The sequence below is a fragment of the Polyodon spathula genome, chromosome 9 (assembly GCF_017654505.1).
Source record: "Polyodon spathula isolate WHYD16114869_AA chromosome 9, ASM1765450v1, whole genome shotgun sequence".
NCBI lineage: Eukaryota > Metazoa > Chordata > Actinopteri > Acipenseriformes > Polyodontidae > Polyodon > Polyodon spathula.
The window spans coordinates 23,659,100-23,675,171 of NC_054542.1; positions in this window are offsets into that span (position 1 = coordinate 23,659,100).

The following is a 16,072-nucleotide window of genomic DNA, read 5'->3' on the forward strand; positions in this document are numbered from 1 at the left end:
ATTACTGTAACAATAGCAGAAAGAAAAAAAAAAACAGATAAACACATGTCTAAAAACATGGGTCTTAAAAAGCACACCTATTAATAAATAATGTGTAAATGTTTAACAAACATGATTTTAAGAACTTATATCATTATGTCATTTTAGATTAAAGATAACCGGAGTGTCGTTCTTCTACTGTGGTGAGCAGGTTACTCTTGCTTCTTACAGTCTTATTTCAAGTTGCACTTTGATGGCTGAAATTTTATTTGTGGGATGTAAATCAAAACTGCATAAAGGATTCACTCAGGCAGCCCAACAAGAAATCTTTTTTGAAATGGGAAAACTCAGCACAAAAACTTGCATGTATAGCACTATGAAATTTAAACTGATATGCAGGATCCTCAAAACCTGTCTAGGTCACTTGCCTTTAAAAAATGTCGCTCAGTCCATCTCAGCCTCAGAGGGCAAGAGGTTATTGAAGCATTGCAATGACACTGCTCCCCAGTAAGAAAGGAGGAAAAGGGTAAAATGACTGTACAGTAACCAGCCTTGTTAGGTTTAGGTCCCACTGAAAAAACACTTACAAGTGCTATCAATCTAGCACCAGAAACATGTCTAGTCAACATATCCTCCTCCAGTAGAGTCACAGCTCTGACTGACAAACTGGCCCTGAATAAGCCACAGGTAGTACAGACATGCGCATACTGCTCGATGCTTTGAACCATGTGGAAGCAAAAAGATATAGAAAACAAAGTGATAAAATACAAGTCGTAAAATAAAAAATGAATAAAAATGGTTGCGCTTTCTACTCTGCACTTGAAAAACTACTGTCTTTAATCATTTAAGTTTAAAACCAAACTTTAGCTATTAATGTGATAATTTAAGTTGATATTGCATTGTTATATGCATTCTACACTGCTTGACCTGGATAATTTCATCAATAAAAAAATATATATATATATAATAATAAAAAAACAGAATCATAATACAAGAAATGTTAGCTGGCAAAATAAAAAAAAAGTACATCTGTTGAACACGAAATAGCGATGTGTTCCAACACAGCTGGGAGAGAAATCAAATTGTCACGCAACAGTGTGATCATATTGTGTCATATTAGCCTGGGCACCCAGTTTAATAGAACCACTCCTTCACATTCAATATGGTCAAAATGCTTATCAGCAGCATGCTAAAATGTAATCTTAAATGTAAATGTAATTGTATTGTTTTCTGATAGGAAGAAAGTTATTAGTTTAAATAACAATTCTGATTATAGTGACGTCAAAAAAGGAGATATTTCTTTATCTAAAAAAATCGTATAACATCTTATGGAACAAAAAAAAAATATCCTAGAATTTCATAGTCCACTCTTATTTTACAATGGAAAAATGTGCATAGCACTTAGTTGTAAAGTTAGTAATATGTACGGTATACATGGTTACAAAATCAAACAGTAGCAAACAGAATCGATAGCAGAATGATCTCCAGATGTTCACTTGCAACCAGGTGATCCATAAAAACTATACTTAACAAAAAACACAATCATAGATGTACATTTAAAAGCTTTTTATCTAAAAAACAATCCTTAAAAAGGACATACTGTATAGCTTCAGTTAGAACCCCCATTTGCAATTGGTTTTACAATATTTTTGTATGGTCTGATAATGCTTTCATGTTCCTAGTAGTACATGTTAGTAGTTTACTGAATAGATCAGTATTGGTCTTGCCCAGGGCCCTTCAAGCAGTTAATGAAAGTATTTTATAATCTGCTCAGTCAGCTGTTTAATCCTTTTTCTAAATGTTCAGATTGTGCTGAAACGAAACCAGTTATAACCCTTTTATCGTTTCCAGTTATATCCTCTGAGTCACCTAATACCAAGGTGTGTCACATGTGTAGGTTAACTCTAGAACCACCACAGCAGTCATTTTTGACAGTTTTCACTTTTAAAATTTAAAATATTGAAAGATACGCAGTTGTCCGTTCTTGATTTTTCCTAAATACATGTATTACATACTCTGATGGCATTTAAAAGGCACGATCGCAAAAATAAAAATTATAATCCACTCACCTAGAACAATACCTGTTTTTATTTTGAAAATAACCTACAGTGTTGTATTTTATTTTTATATACACTGAGCATCAAAAGAAACATCACTTATACTTGAGCATCAAAAGAAACTTATCACTTATATTTGGATAAAATTCACTAGATGTGATCGAAAAATGACAAACTCTGTTTTAGAGCAGGTGCAGTGACTTTTTATTGTGCTGATTATCAACTGACGTAACAAAGATGCTGCAAAATGATCTGTCGTTCTTAGGCAGGTGTTGTGACTCTTGGTCTCCCAGTTCGTGGCCTGTCATTGATACCATCTCACCAGGTTTGAAATTGCTGGCTGTGAGCACCCAAGACGATAAGCTAAAGCCTTAGTCCAGCCTCCAACATGTCAATTGCACAAAGGCATTGCTGTTTTGACAAACGTGGCATATTGTTTTGTTTGGTTTTTTGTGATTTTCTTTATTGCTTTTATTCTAGCTTGCAATTCAACAGCTGAAATCACTCCATATCCAGTGTCCAATAAACTGTCTCACTAATTAGGTGATTAAGTGCATATGCTTCAGTCATAGTCACCGAAGCGTGTCATGGTCAAGGATGAATGATCGAGTGATTAAAAAGAAACCAAAAACATTTCGTCAATGTCCATTACACTATGTAACACAATTTTTGTTCCTGGGTAGTAAGTGTTATTTCCTAATTGCTTATGCCTCAAAAGTATAGAAAATGGCTATTATTCCCCACAAACTTTGCTTTTGTGACCAGGACCGTGATATTTTGAAATTTACCTATTTCCAATACGGGCGAATTTGTGTCTTTTCATTCACATAAAGTCAGAAAAAACAACATATGAATCCAAATTAACATGTATTTATACTAAAGTAATACAAAAATGACTACAAAAGATTTAGAAGTGAGTAGTTTTTCGAGATTTACGATTATACTGTAAATCACTTTCACGAATCAGCCCCCAAATGTAGTCTCCCATCATGTTCTCGTTATACTGTCCTTGGTAGCGACGTTCAAAGTCCAGTATATCCTGGTGGAAGCGCTCGCCTTGCTCCTCCGAGTACACTCCCATGTTCTCCTTGAATTTATCAAGATGAGTATCACAGATATGGACTTTGAGGGACATCCTACAGCCCATTGTGCAGTAGTTCTTCACCAGAGTCTCAACCAGCTCCACATAGTTTTCGGCCTTGTGATTGCCCAGGAAGCCCCAAACCACTGCGACAAAGCTGTTCCAAGCCGCTTTCTCCTTACTAGTGAGCTTCTTGGGGAATTCATTGCACTCCAGGATCTTCTTTATCTGTGGTCCGACGAAGACTCCGGCTTTGACCTTTGCCTCAGACAGCTTAGGGAAGAAGTCTTGAAGGTACTTGAAGGCTGCCGACTCCTTATCTAGAGCTCTGACAAATTGTTTCATAAGGCCCAATTTGATGTGCAGTGGTGGCATCAGCACCTTCCGGGGGTCCACCAGTGGCTCCCACTTGACGTTGTTCCTCCCCACAGAGAACTCGGTCCGCTGTGGCCAGTCCCGCCTGTGGTAGTGCGCCTTGGTATCCCTGCTGTCCCAAAGGCAAAGATAGCAGGGAAACGTGGTAAAACCGCCTTGGAGACCCATCAGGAATGCCACCATTTTGAAGTCTCCTATGATCTCCCAGCCGTACTCATCATACTTCAAGGCGTCCAGCAAGGTCTTGATGCTGTTGTAATCCTCTTTGAGGTGCACCGAGTGAGCCAGGGGAAGAGACGGGTACTTATTACCATTATGGAGCAGCACGGCTTTGAGCTGTCAATGAAGAGGCGCCACTCATTCTGGTTACAGGCGATTCCGATTGCCTCGAACAGACTGGTCACATTGTGGCAGAAGCAGAGCCCATCTTGATGGGTGAAGAAGCTGGAAAAAGGTTGGTGGCGCTTCCTTTGATCTGCGACTTGCACACTTTCATCCAACAAGTTCCACTGCTTGTGCCTAGACGTCAAAAGCTCGGCATTGGACTTGGTGGGACCAAGATCTCTAATCAAGTCGTTGAGGTCTTTTTGGTTGGGGTAGTATGGGTTTCTCTCCTCAGCTCCACCTCTGAAATTGTCATCTGGATCTACAACGTCTTCTTCACTCTCTGACTTGCTGCTCTCTTCTAAAGACGGCTGCTCTCTCTCTGGAGGAGTGGGTACGGGGAGCTCATGGCAGTGTGGCACCGGGGCGATGGATGAAGGAAGGTCCGGATACATGATAGCAGGTGCATTCTTGCCAGTCCGAAGTTTGGAAGGGTCCACCATACAGAAGTAGCAGTTACTTGAGTGGTCAGTGGGTTCCCGCCAAATTCTTGGGATAGCGAACTTCATGGCTGTCTTTTCCCCTCTGTACCATCCTACAAAAATACATTTATTTCATGACTAATGTGTAAGAGATTCTCGCAACATTTTTCACATATGATATATTTTTTCAATAACATTGAAAATTGTAAAACATTTTAAAATTAAAAACTTTTACAATTTTAAAAATTTTAACAAATTTTATAACATAAAATTCCGAGCAACAATTGTCCATCTTACCTTCCAGAGTTTTTTTGCAGTACTCGCAGGTGAAATGAGGTGCCCAGGGTTTGTCTTGATCCCCGACAGGCATGCCGAAATATGCCTTGTAGGCCTCACACATCTTAGCAGATGCTTCCACAGAGTACTTTTTCTCTCTTGTCTTGATAAATTGGCCGCAGACATAGCAAAATGTGTCTGCCGGATGCTTGCAGCCTCTTGATGCCATCTCAGAAAAATGCAGATATGTATCCACTTAGGCAGCTGGAACTAAACTGAACTGGTGGGCTTAAGGCCCCTGTATTTATACTACTATTTATATTACTGGAGAATTCTAGAAAGTTCTAGAAGTTACTTCAAGTTTACTCAGCACTGAATCTATCTGGAATGTTCTGGAAAATAGGTAAATATCAAAATATCACTGTCCTGGTCACAAAAGCAAAGTTTGTGGGGAATAATAGCCATTTTCTATACTTTTGAGGCATAAGCAATTAGGAAATAACACTTACTACCCAGGAACCAAAAAATAAATAAATACATTCCTTTCACAGTGTTATTATTTATATACTTTTTTTTTTTTTTAATAAATGTGTTATAATAGTGATAAGTTTCTACTAGACCAGGCAGCCATCAATTCTTTCATTTTGTACAAGGAACGCACCTGGGAAAATATCAGTAGGAGAGATTTCACCTTGAAACTAGCCACAGCGTTTTGGCAGAAGCATTGCGATCAGAAAACTGCAAAGCAGCAGGCTGCTGCAGCTCAACCTGGATTCAGTGGTGCACTGAGTGACACACGCAAGAGAATGTGAAAGTAAAATTTAATTTTTGACGAAAACAAAAATGTCCAAACACTACATGTATGTACATAATATATATATATATATATATATATATATATATATATATATATATACACACACACACACACACACACACACACACACACACACACATATATATATATATATATATATATATATATATATATATATATATATATATATATATATATATATATTGTAAACGATCCTCGCACTCACGGAGTTCGTTGCCCCTTTTAAAGTAGACCCAGGACACAGAAACGGAATTGCTTTAGCGCTGACGCGCACTTTTAATAAACATAAAACAAAACAGAAATAAACACCTAACTCCGTTTTGGAGCGCTCACTATACACCAGCCGATCCCTGACTCACACACAGGACGGCTAAGCCGTTTACCTGACAAACACCAAAACACAAACGGGCTTCTCTCAACACTCTCTTCAATACGACTGGACACACACGCAGTCGGGCTCTTCACTCAGCACTTCACCTTCAATACGACTGGACACACACGCAGTCAGTCGACTGGCTCAGTCGGGCTCTTCAGCAGCCCCGATCAGTCTGGCTGCCTCTCAAATACCCTGCACCTGTCTCTAATTTATAATTTCGACCAGGTGCCGAGGATTAACTAAATCATTAAAACAATTACACAATTAAACCCAATAACACCCAAATGTGCATTCTCACAAGGTTTTTAGCAGGGAAGGATTTTAACCCCCTCCCTGGTACCTTACAATATATTATATATATATATATATATATATATATATATATATATATATATATATATATATATATATATATATATATATATATATATATATATATATATATATATATGTTTACACACTAGTTTATTTTTAAATGTTTATTCTATTATAGGGTTTTCATTTTTTTAAGTAGTGTTTTATATGTGGTAAGTTACAAAATGTATCTTTAATTGTTAATTTAAATACAGTGTGCAGATGTTTGATGTGGAACAAATGCGCTTGAATAAAACTTTTGAGTTTTTCAGATAGCTTGTCTTACAGTACATTATTTAAACATTTGTGGTAACACTTGGGGCAACGTTTTTTTTTTCGAAAATCCACTACTTACTCTTTAAGGGACCTTTTATAAGATGTTTACAACTAGCCTAATAACATGTCTTAAACATGTTTTTATATATATATATATATATATATATATATATATATATATATATATATATATATATATAAGTAGCGGGGTGAAAAAAGTAGCGGGGTTCTGAAAAATATAGCATGGCACGTGCCAGTAATTTTTATTTTTCATTGTTAACATTGTGACCTTTTTACACTTATAACTTTAAAGTCTGTTTCAAAGCTCCTTTCAAAATGTCTGCTCTAGTGCACGGAGAGTGTCAGGATTATTGCCCACATGGTCAAACAGGTAACACAGCAATAACGTGATCTGGGACGGAACAGAAAAGCCAGATATGTTTTTTTTCTTTTTTTTTTTAATCACTCTTCCTGCAGTGATTTAGAGGACAGATCTCAAACCCCAGTGCACTAGAGCAGTCATTTTGAAAATAGCTTTGAAACAGACTTTAACGTTAGAAGTGTAAAAAGTTGGATGTTAACAATGAAAAGAGAAATTACAGGTATGTGATTTAAACAGTTGTAGTAACCTGTGGGGACTTATTCTTACTCTATAAGTATTATCAATTCTTTTTACTGTAGTAATGTTTTGCAAATGAGATGTATACTCTTTTTTTAACAATACAAACAGATCTTTCAAAATCAAATTACCAGTACACCTAATAGATTAATATCTTAGAACAAAATCCTTCAAAACTTCATATGAGTGTAACATACAGAAGAGAGCAAAGCTTGAAGTAGCAAGATACTATTTACTGTTTTCTGTCCTCAACACACTTTAACACACAAAGTTGACAGGATTAGGACAGTACAAAGCTACCCCTCCCTAAGCAAGACACAATATCCCCATGTCATTATCTGAAGTCTATCTGAAGGCTGTGAAGCTGTAAAATTTAAACAGTCAGATGCAGAAGCCCACCTAAGCTTCTCTACAGTTTATAAGAAGGATTCCTTACTGCTGTGAATTTAATGTGGGTTACTTTTCTCGATGCTTTAAATAACTACAAAGCTACATCGCTGGAGTCCTATAAATGCAGGAGGGATTTTGACATGTAGAATTTAGAATAACACGAAACAAACCAATATATCAATATAAATTAAATCCATTTAAAGCTATCACCTAAAACATACAATACAAAACAAACCAGGACTTGCAGAAAACAGCACAGCAATCTAGGGTGAAGCATTATCTGAAGGGTTGCCATCACTTCATCACAAAAAAATAAAAACAGAACAACTATAAACACAGAAATCACCCTTGAAATTAAAAGAACAAGTATATATTTTAGAAACCAAAGCAGAACCCTAATCACAATCATCAAAGGCTAATACTTGTTTTAACATTTATATTTTGAGGTGGTTATCTTGGAGTGCAATATTACCACATCTATTTGTATTTTGTATAACTTCCTCTTGCTTTCAACCAAGGAACCCTTTGGAAACTATATGGTACACCATAGGTGTACAATCCCAGTTAAGCAGTTTTAATGAAAGAATGAATGTTGGAATGAATGAATGAATTGATTTATTAATTAATAACTTAAATATGAGATATTTCATAGATAAATATATAATATTTAACTTAAATGTTTACAGACTAAACAAAAAAAAAAAAAACTCCCATACAGTGAATCACAAAACAAACATCTTGGACAACTGTTGCTTTCACTGCTCATTGTTGTAATTTCCTGCCAGCTGGATTAAAATCTGCACCACCCTTGATTACCTCGCCATTAGTGCCAGCACTTGCCTCGCTGACAGAGATTTCTCCATTAGGTCTTTTCTACCCAGGGAGGAGCCTTCTATTCATAACTATGAACTTCAAATCTTTCATACCAGCCTCATCAAATCCAATTTCAATATAATGTATGACGTGATGTTAAATCAATGAGATGTATGAGAGGAATGGTACAAGGCAGAAAACAAAGCTTTTGAGACATTTCCACCCCCATTGTTAATATTCTTACCACTTTTATTTCCAAGTTCCACTCAAACAGTAAAACTAAATTGCAATAGGACAACTAATTATTAAACTTGAATCTTACTGTATATGGCACCAACAAAGATATAGCACTGTTATTATTATTATTATTATTATTATTATTATTATTATTATTATTATTATTATTATTATTATCAGGGGTGAAATGCTCAACAAAAAAAGTGCAGGTGATCATTATCACAGCCAGGAGTAAACATGAGACAATTGAGACAATTTGAGTGTCAATGAATAAATACTTTTAAAATGTATACATATTGCTACACAATATATTTATGAATACAGAGTAAGTCTTAAAAAAATACATAAAATACATTCACCATAAACAAGGAAGTTTAAAATACTGAAAGCTTTGTACCTTCTGCATGTATCACTCAGTTATATGACAGGCATTAAGAAATATCACACTGTGCAGTAACTGCTGTAGAGAGGGAGTTTTGTTTCAAGATATCCTTAAAAAGCAATGATGACAATCAAAGCACAACAGGGGCTAAAATGCCCCTCTAATTTTTAATGTACAGGCACTGCCATTTTAATATCCACTGTATTCTCAGAAATTATCTCCCATAGTTCCAGACCCTGAGTACTCACCTACAACAGGACCTGGCCATGCTACAATGATAGCCTTGGATGAGAACACACACAACACACACACACACATATATATTTTACTTATCCTTAATTTTTTTCAGGCAGAAAAGGTATAACGGTAGACATCGCGTTTTTTTTTTTTTTTTTTTGGGGGGGGGGGGGGGGGTTAAAACCCTGGTATTGTGGTTTCTGCACAATAAACGAAATGGCAATAGGCACAGTTTCATAAAGTAATAGAATTGCTGTGGTTTACTTGTGATTTTTTTTAGATGTGAAAACTCAAATTAAAATTAAACTCTTTAAAAAAAAAAATTGCAGTAAAGGGGCAAACAAAAAACACTTCAGCCTTTTGGTTTTCTTTTAGTACAGTCCTCATAACAGAAAATACTAGGATCACAACAAAACAAAATGTTGATCACTATACTTAATATGTACCTTGCAAGCTGGGCCAGTGTTTTAAAAGCGTGACGCACACCTACATCTATATCCCAATTCTGACACTCTCATGAAATCTGAAGCTGCACTTTGTTGATCCTGTTTTTATTTAATGTTAATCCCTATTGCCCCACACATCACTTGCTATTTTAGAAACTTCTACGCAAATTCTGGCAAGGTGGTAAATTGGCACAAGGCAAAACCCATTGTGGTAATTATTTCTAATTATTTCTAATTATTTCTATTTATCAACTACTGTATGCAATTTATGACAGACACTGACATGGATTTTTGCCTTCAAATTAATTTGCAGCAATGGTCATTGGAATATTCTGATAGTTTCTCTGCTGCGCAAAAAAAAAAAGTACGCCATACCACTGTTTTCACGTTGCACTGCTAAAGTCTTCTGTCGTTGATCAACCAATGAGCACTGACACAAAGCGAAATGGGCAGGGATTTGTGATGCATGCCAAAATGTTCAGAATGAAAGCTCAGCCTATCAACATGCAGTGATTATACTGACGTTAATGCTGGCCAATTGCAGCTAACAGAAATAGATGAGTTGAGAAGAGTTGCTGGCTGCTTTGGCCACACAAAAATAGATGGAATGCATTTGTATTGGATGAAAAGCAGATAATATAAGTAACGGTACCCAGTACTGACATTAAATTATGTCCCGGTACCCCTGATTAGTACTAGTCATTGTAGTCATAGTATTATAGTCAGATCTTCTGTTCCTGGAATGAAAATAAAAAGAATGGGTACATTTTATTTGGTAAATTTATGTCGTGAAATAAAACTAATATTTGGTTGTTGCATTTAAGGTAGAATCTAAGGAGAAGTAATTTTTTTCCTGACATAAAACATAAACATTCCTGTGAAAAACAAGACTGATTTGCTACCCAGTGCACTACAGTACAGTACAAGTTAAGTCATATGCAATGGCTATGCAGTGGATTCATGCTTCATTAACTAACGCCATTTTAGGTCTTTACACAACACAGTCTTGCACAACATTTGGGATAACTCATTAAACCCAAAACTTCTAAGTGGTGGTCATAAAAACAGTAATCCTATGAACTTTGGAAAAACTTCATTTTTGTTTTTTAAATTTATTGCATCTCCTCAGCAATACCTGTTCCAGTCTTCCACCATCTTTGAGATCAAAAATTCCACTGTTCACTAACTGCTTTATATCAGGAAGCCTTTTGAACAAGAGGTAGGCATTTTATGAACTCTTGCCTGTTTAAAATTCCTGAGCTGGTCAGAACCACTTTTAAGGTGTTTGTTCTGGGGTGCTTTTGTGAGTTTCCAGTTAGTTATGTTGATTCTATTCATTATTTTCCAAATTGCATGAATGGAAATATAAGAAAAAAATAGAAACAAATAAGAAATATGTATGTAAACAAAAAATGGCAGTCCAGAAACTAGGACCAATGGACACAGTTGGAATGTAATTGGAGATAGACTTAGGACAGAGGGTATGAGACACTTCTTTACAAAGAGTGGCAAGGGTAAAGCATTTGTTACATAACCATATTGATGCTGAATTATGATTCTTTAAGACCCAATTTAACAGAGTTTCTAGATCAATCAGCTACCAGGAACCGGGTGAGCATTGATGGGACGAATGGCCTCCTCTTATTCATATTCTGTTTACTGGTCTTATGTTCATGTAAATACCCCACCATGACCACATTGGTTGGATCTCATGATCTCATTTCCATCTCTTAACTCAACAGAGTTTTAATATTTAAATGATTGTGCCTTTTGTGTGTTAGTTGACCACAACCGAAGTTATGCATCCCGAGTCAAAGGCGAGGACGCTAATGAAAGTCAAGTTCAACTAACACACAGCAAAGCCTTCATCAAGAGTGCACTATCGCTATTAGAAAATTATTTCTCTCATTATTGTCTTTAAAAAACACTTGGAAACCTACATTTTCTTGGGTGTCGCTTGTCAGAGCTGCTTATATTTTATCTGAACAGTGCCAGATGTCTGCATGGAGCAATATTACTGAACTGCCGGTTTATTGTTGTTGAAAGATGCTGTGTCCGAGTACCAGTCAAGATGAGAGGATGTGATTAGCTGTTGCAGTTGCAGGTAGAGGATTGGTTGCTTTTGTTGATGCAAATTAGTGATTGGCTGGTGTTAGTGGATAATAAAATAAACGTGGACCAATTGTGTCTTGGTTTAGTGTTTACTGTCCGAGATGTGAACTGCGCTCACAAATCCAGCAAGTCAAAATGAAAAAGCCAGTATTTGAGTGGACTGATTTAAAATTTGATTCAGGCAGACATCTACTGTGTATGAATGCCCATTATAGCTGGAAGCTAATTGGCTGATGACATTGAATCATTTTCTAGTGCATTTTCATTTCTTCTAGTATTCCATCTCTTATCATAAACTCAATAACACTTTTCAGACTGTGTGATCTTTTGTGTAATAAAATATGTCATGTTATTGCTTACCTAACATGCTTGTTATTCTATGTTAGTTAAGATACTGTACAGTAACGTTATTTGTATGCAGACTTCACCTTTTCTAAAATTGTCCCAAGAATCTCCCTTTTAGAGGATGATGCTCCATCATTAGTCTTGATAACTGTCAGCTGTCAAAGGTCCCGGCTCAATAAGATGGAAAGCCCCCAGAAGACAAATTCATCAAAAATACATACACACCAATCTACTCACCAATCAGATCTTTGCTTCTCTGAAGCTAGTTACCACAGGACAGTGCTGGGATTTTATTAACTAGCTGGATAGAAAGCAGGCAAACAGTATTGATGTTTCAGAATTTGTAGGAAATGCTTGAGACACCCCCCCCCCCCCCCCCCCCCCCCTCCCCCCCCCCGGTAACTCAACGTGTATTAAAAAGAATAATAAAAAAAAAAAAACCCACACACAGGATCAATCACTGACTTTTACTTTTCAGAAAGGAGACATACATTTAGTAGTAGAAAATAACAATTTATTGATTGCGAAAGATATGCCAGATGGGCACATGAACAATTGGCAAACAGTTATGCCCGACATGAATATGATAGTCAACAGATACATAATACATTCACAATCATAATTTGGACTATAACCTTATCCATTGGAGCTAGATAGCCGTCCCTATGCTGGCTGAGTTTAATGCAACATAGTGATTAAGAATGACTCGGTCAGCGGGCAGGACAAGTGGCATTTGGGGCCGCCTTCCCCCAAAATATATAATGCTGCTGCCAATTGTTTGTATAATTCACCTGTGTTTTGAGAAACGTGGGTAATGTCCATTGATAATGTGTAAAATTAATTATGCACTTGTACAATAGCCCAGTCTGATGTGATGCAAAATAGAATGATATATTTTTGTAATAGAGCATGATAATTACTTTTGGTCCTGCCTGGTTCAAGGAGCGAAGATGCTGCCCAATACTGACAAGCAGTCTGAGACATTCTTTCGAATGTAGACTTTGTATGCACCGGAAGTCCATCTCCCCATAGCCTTGATTAGGTGAGGAGCGATGTTCCTGGAAGCAGCAGAAGTTGCGGCACCGATCCTGAATGAATGTGCGGAGTAGTTGTCGGGAGGAAGCCCGGCGCGAAGGAGACACCGATGAAGGTGGTCACAGAACCAATTCCTGGATATGACTATCCCTTCCGTGATGAGAAACAGGGGATCCTGGTTGCTGGCTGTCAGATGCAGTGACAGACACTGAAAAGAGCAGAAACAGGACAAATACAATGTGTTTCTGATAAATAAACATGCATGCCTTTCTTTTCTCTGTCTGATTTTGAATGTTTTGAAAGTAAAGAGTACGTGACTTGGGATTGACGATGCAGATCTCTTGTGCAGAGGTCCGAAGGTGGGTCGAATGACTGGTTCCTGCACGTGATTTCGACCACATCATAGGAATCCACAGAAGGCCAAAACAAACATTGTTTTCAGGGGGGGATCTTTGTATGGAGAAAAGTAGTCTAAGTGTAGAGTGTCGATCATGGATTCCAGGACTTCTTTTGTGATAGGCAACTTGGAGGATAAAGGTTTGGAATCAATTCGTTGAATTGATAGAGCAGCATTTGCATCCGAGGAAGATGAGATGTGGGAGGGATAGTGATTCCGAGCAAGTGAGAGTGAAACTGTAGTCCTGATAAGTATCGACGCATGGTGGAAAGGGAGAGATTGTGTTTTAAAAAGCAGTAAGTAATAAACGATGGACGATTTGGAAGTAAGGCATGAATAGGACATGGAGCAATATTTGATGTAAGACTGCCACCCTGTGTTATAAGCAGCTGTGGTGTTTTGTGAAACTGATTGTTTCATGAGATTGACTAAGGATTCAGATAACTCCATGTTGGAATATGATTGATTTAATACAATAGGAGGTCCTTGAACCCTGGACATGGATGCGGTAGGGGGCCTCCTGAAAACAGTGCATGAAATTTCTGAAAATTAAAATGAGAGAGAGAGAAACAGAGAGAGCGAGAGAGTCAGCAATTTATGTTTTTTGAACACGGGACTTGACTTGCTTGGATTCTAAAAGTTTCCCAGCACTGAAACCCAGGTGAGTTTTCTCATAAGCTTCATGATTGTAGGGGAAGACGATCTGCCCTTATTGATGATAGCTACTGTAGATAGGTTGTCGCAGTTAAATGTTATGAACTTTGACCATTTATGCCCCCAGATTATGGCTGCAACAATAATAGGACACAATTCAAACAATGCTGAAGATTGCTCTGTGGAAGGTAGGGATGAGAACTTGGGGGGCCAATTCCCATAGAATCACTTGGAACTTGAATTACCACCAAAGCCCCAAGAGGGGGCAGCATCGGTACAGAGACTAATACAGAATTAGGAGAAGAGGGGTTCAGGAAATGGGCCAATCATGAAACCTTTGGAAGATTCTTTCTTGAGCAAAATATCAACAGAATTGGGATCGTTTAGAACAGATCTTAGATTACTGCAAACATGGGAAACAGAGGGAGGAGTTAGATACAAGTGGGGAAACCATCATTCAGACCTGAAATAATATAACTAACAAAAACTATCAGGGTGATCTATGCAAGTAATTGCCATCACTACTATATAAATGGGGTGGACAGAAGGCTTAGTCATTTCTGCACAGATGCAGTTCGGGCGCATCTGGGACAGACACATTGGATGTGGCTATCGCCACAGAAACTACAGATGTGGAGAAAAGTACATGGTGAATATGCACAGACGTTCTCATTAAATTTATTACGTATTTGTCTCCTGCCAGAAAAAGAGAACCTGCCTCCCTCATTTGTAGTTAAGATTGGGCTGGGTAAATGAGCAGAGAAGGATTATGAGCAACCCATGACTGGCGAGGTAAATTAACTGAAAACGGAGGTTGGAAGGAACTACAACTTGAAACTTCCGGCGAAACATGGCATTTCATTGGCAATTTAAAGCGGACTGGGCTGAAACAGGGCCAAGGCTGGTTCTGTGAAAGCTGGAGCTGCAAACCATACAAGGAAAAACTCTCAAGGCTGGCGAAGTGGAGACAAAACAACTCATTGTCTAAGATGCCCCAGTTAACACTGATATTAAATTGTTCCAGAATTGCAGTGGCCTTAGTTGAAAAAGATTTGTGATAGTCATAGAAAGCTGAACCTCTGTATCTCAAATAAATTGGTTACAAGACTAAGATAGATGTCCAGATCCTGATGACACATGAGAAATGCATCACAGAATGTCTCTGTACAAACTAAATACAGTAACAAATCAGTAACAATGGATACTTCTCTGCAGTCTGACACTCTGTTATCATGAACCTCGAGGGAACAGATAAGAAAAAGATCTAGATTTATGTCCCTACCTTCTTGAAATTGTGTACAGAGTGAAACTCGGTTGTGGGAATCGGAGCTGGCTACTGCTGTAGAAAAACTAAAAGGGCCGGAATTGAGTGGGCTTGAACAGGGTGCCGCAGCAGGAAGCTGAGATGGAGTGGCAAGGAAAGCCAATGCAGAAGGACTGAGAGGTACAGGATGGCGTTCAAGGTGAGAGAGACAATTTTCCAGCCTGGAGACTGAAGCTTGCATTGTTTGCAGGGCTTGGAAGATGTCTGCGTTAGAATGGAGCTGGCATGAATGGTATACTTTAAGATGATGCCAGGGGAATCCAACCCCTACTGGGCGACTTGAATGATGGAGGCCTCGTCGAATGGAGACAGGACAGGAGAGTTGGAGGTTGATGCTTCGGACTGATTGAGCAAGGAGATGAGGTCCTCGCAGGAAGCACCAGCACTGTAAGAAATGTTCCTGGAGTACAGAGTACTGAGAAGCCAAGGAATTTTCCATGACTGATTTCATTTTTTTGTTGGTGCAGCACGTTGAAGAGACAGCTGAGACGTTCTCTTGCGGCTACGTCAAATTGGAGTAGCTGGGCTTTCAGGAGCCGAAACACAACCTTCAGATTGAGGAGTCGAATCCATAGTGCCAGGTAAGCATACCAAAGACATGACAGGGGTTTGTGGGCAGAGAGATCTATTTAACTGGAAATGTATTGATGGATGGAGTCTCCT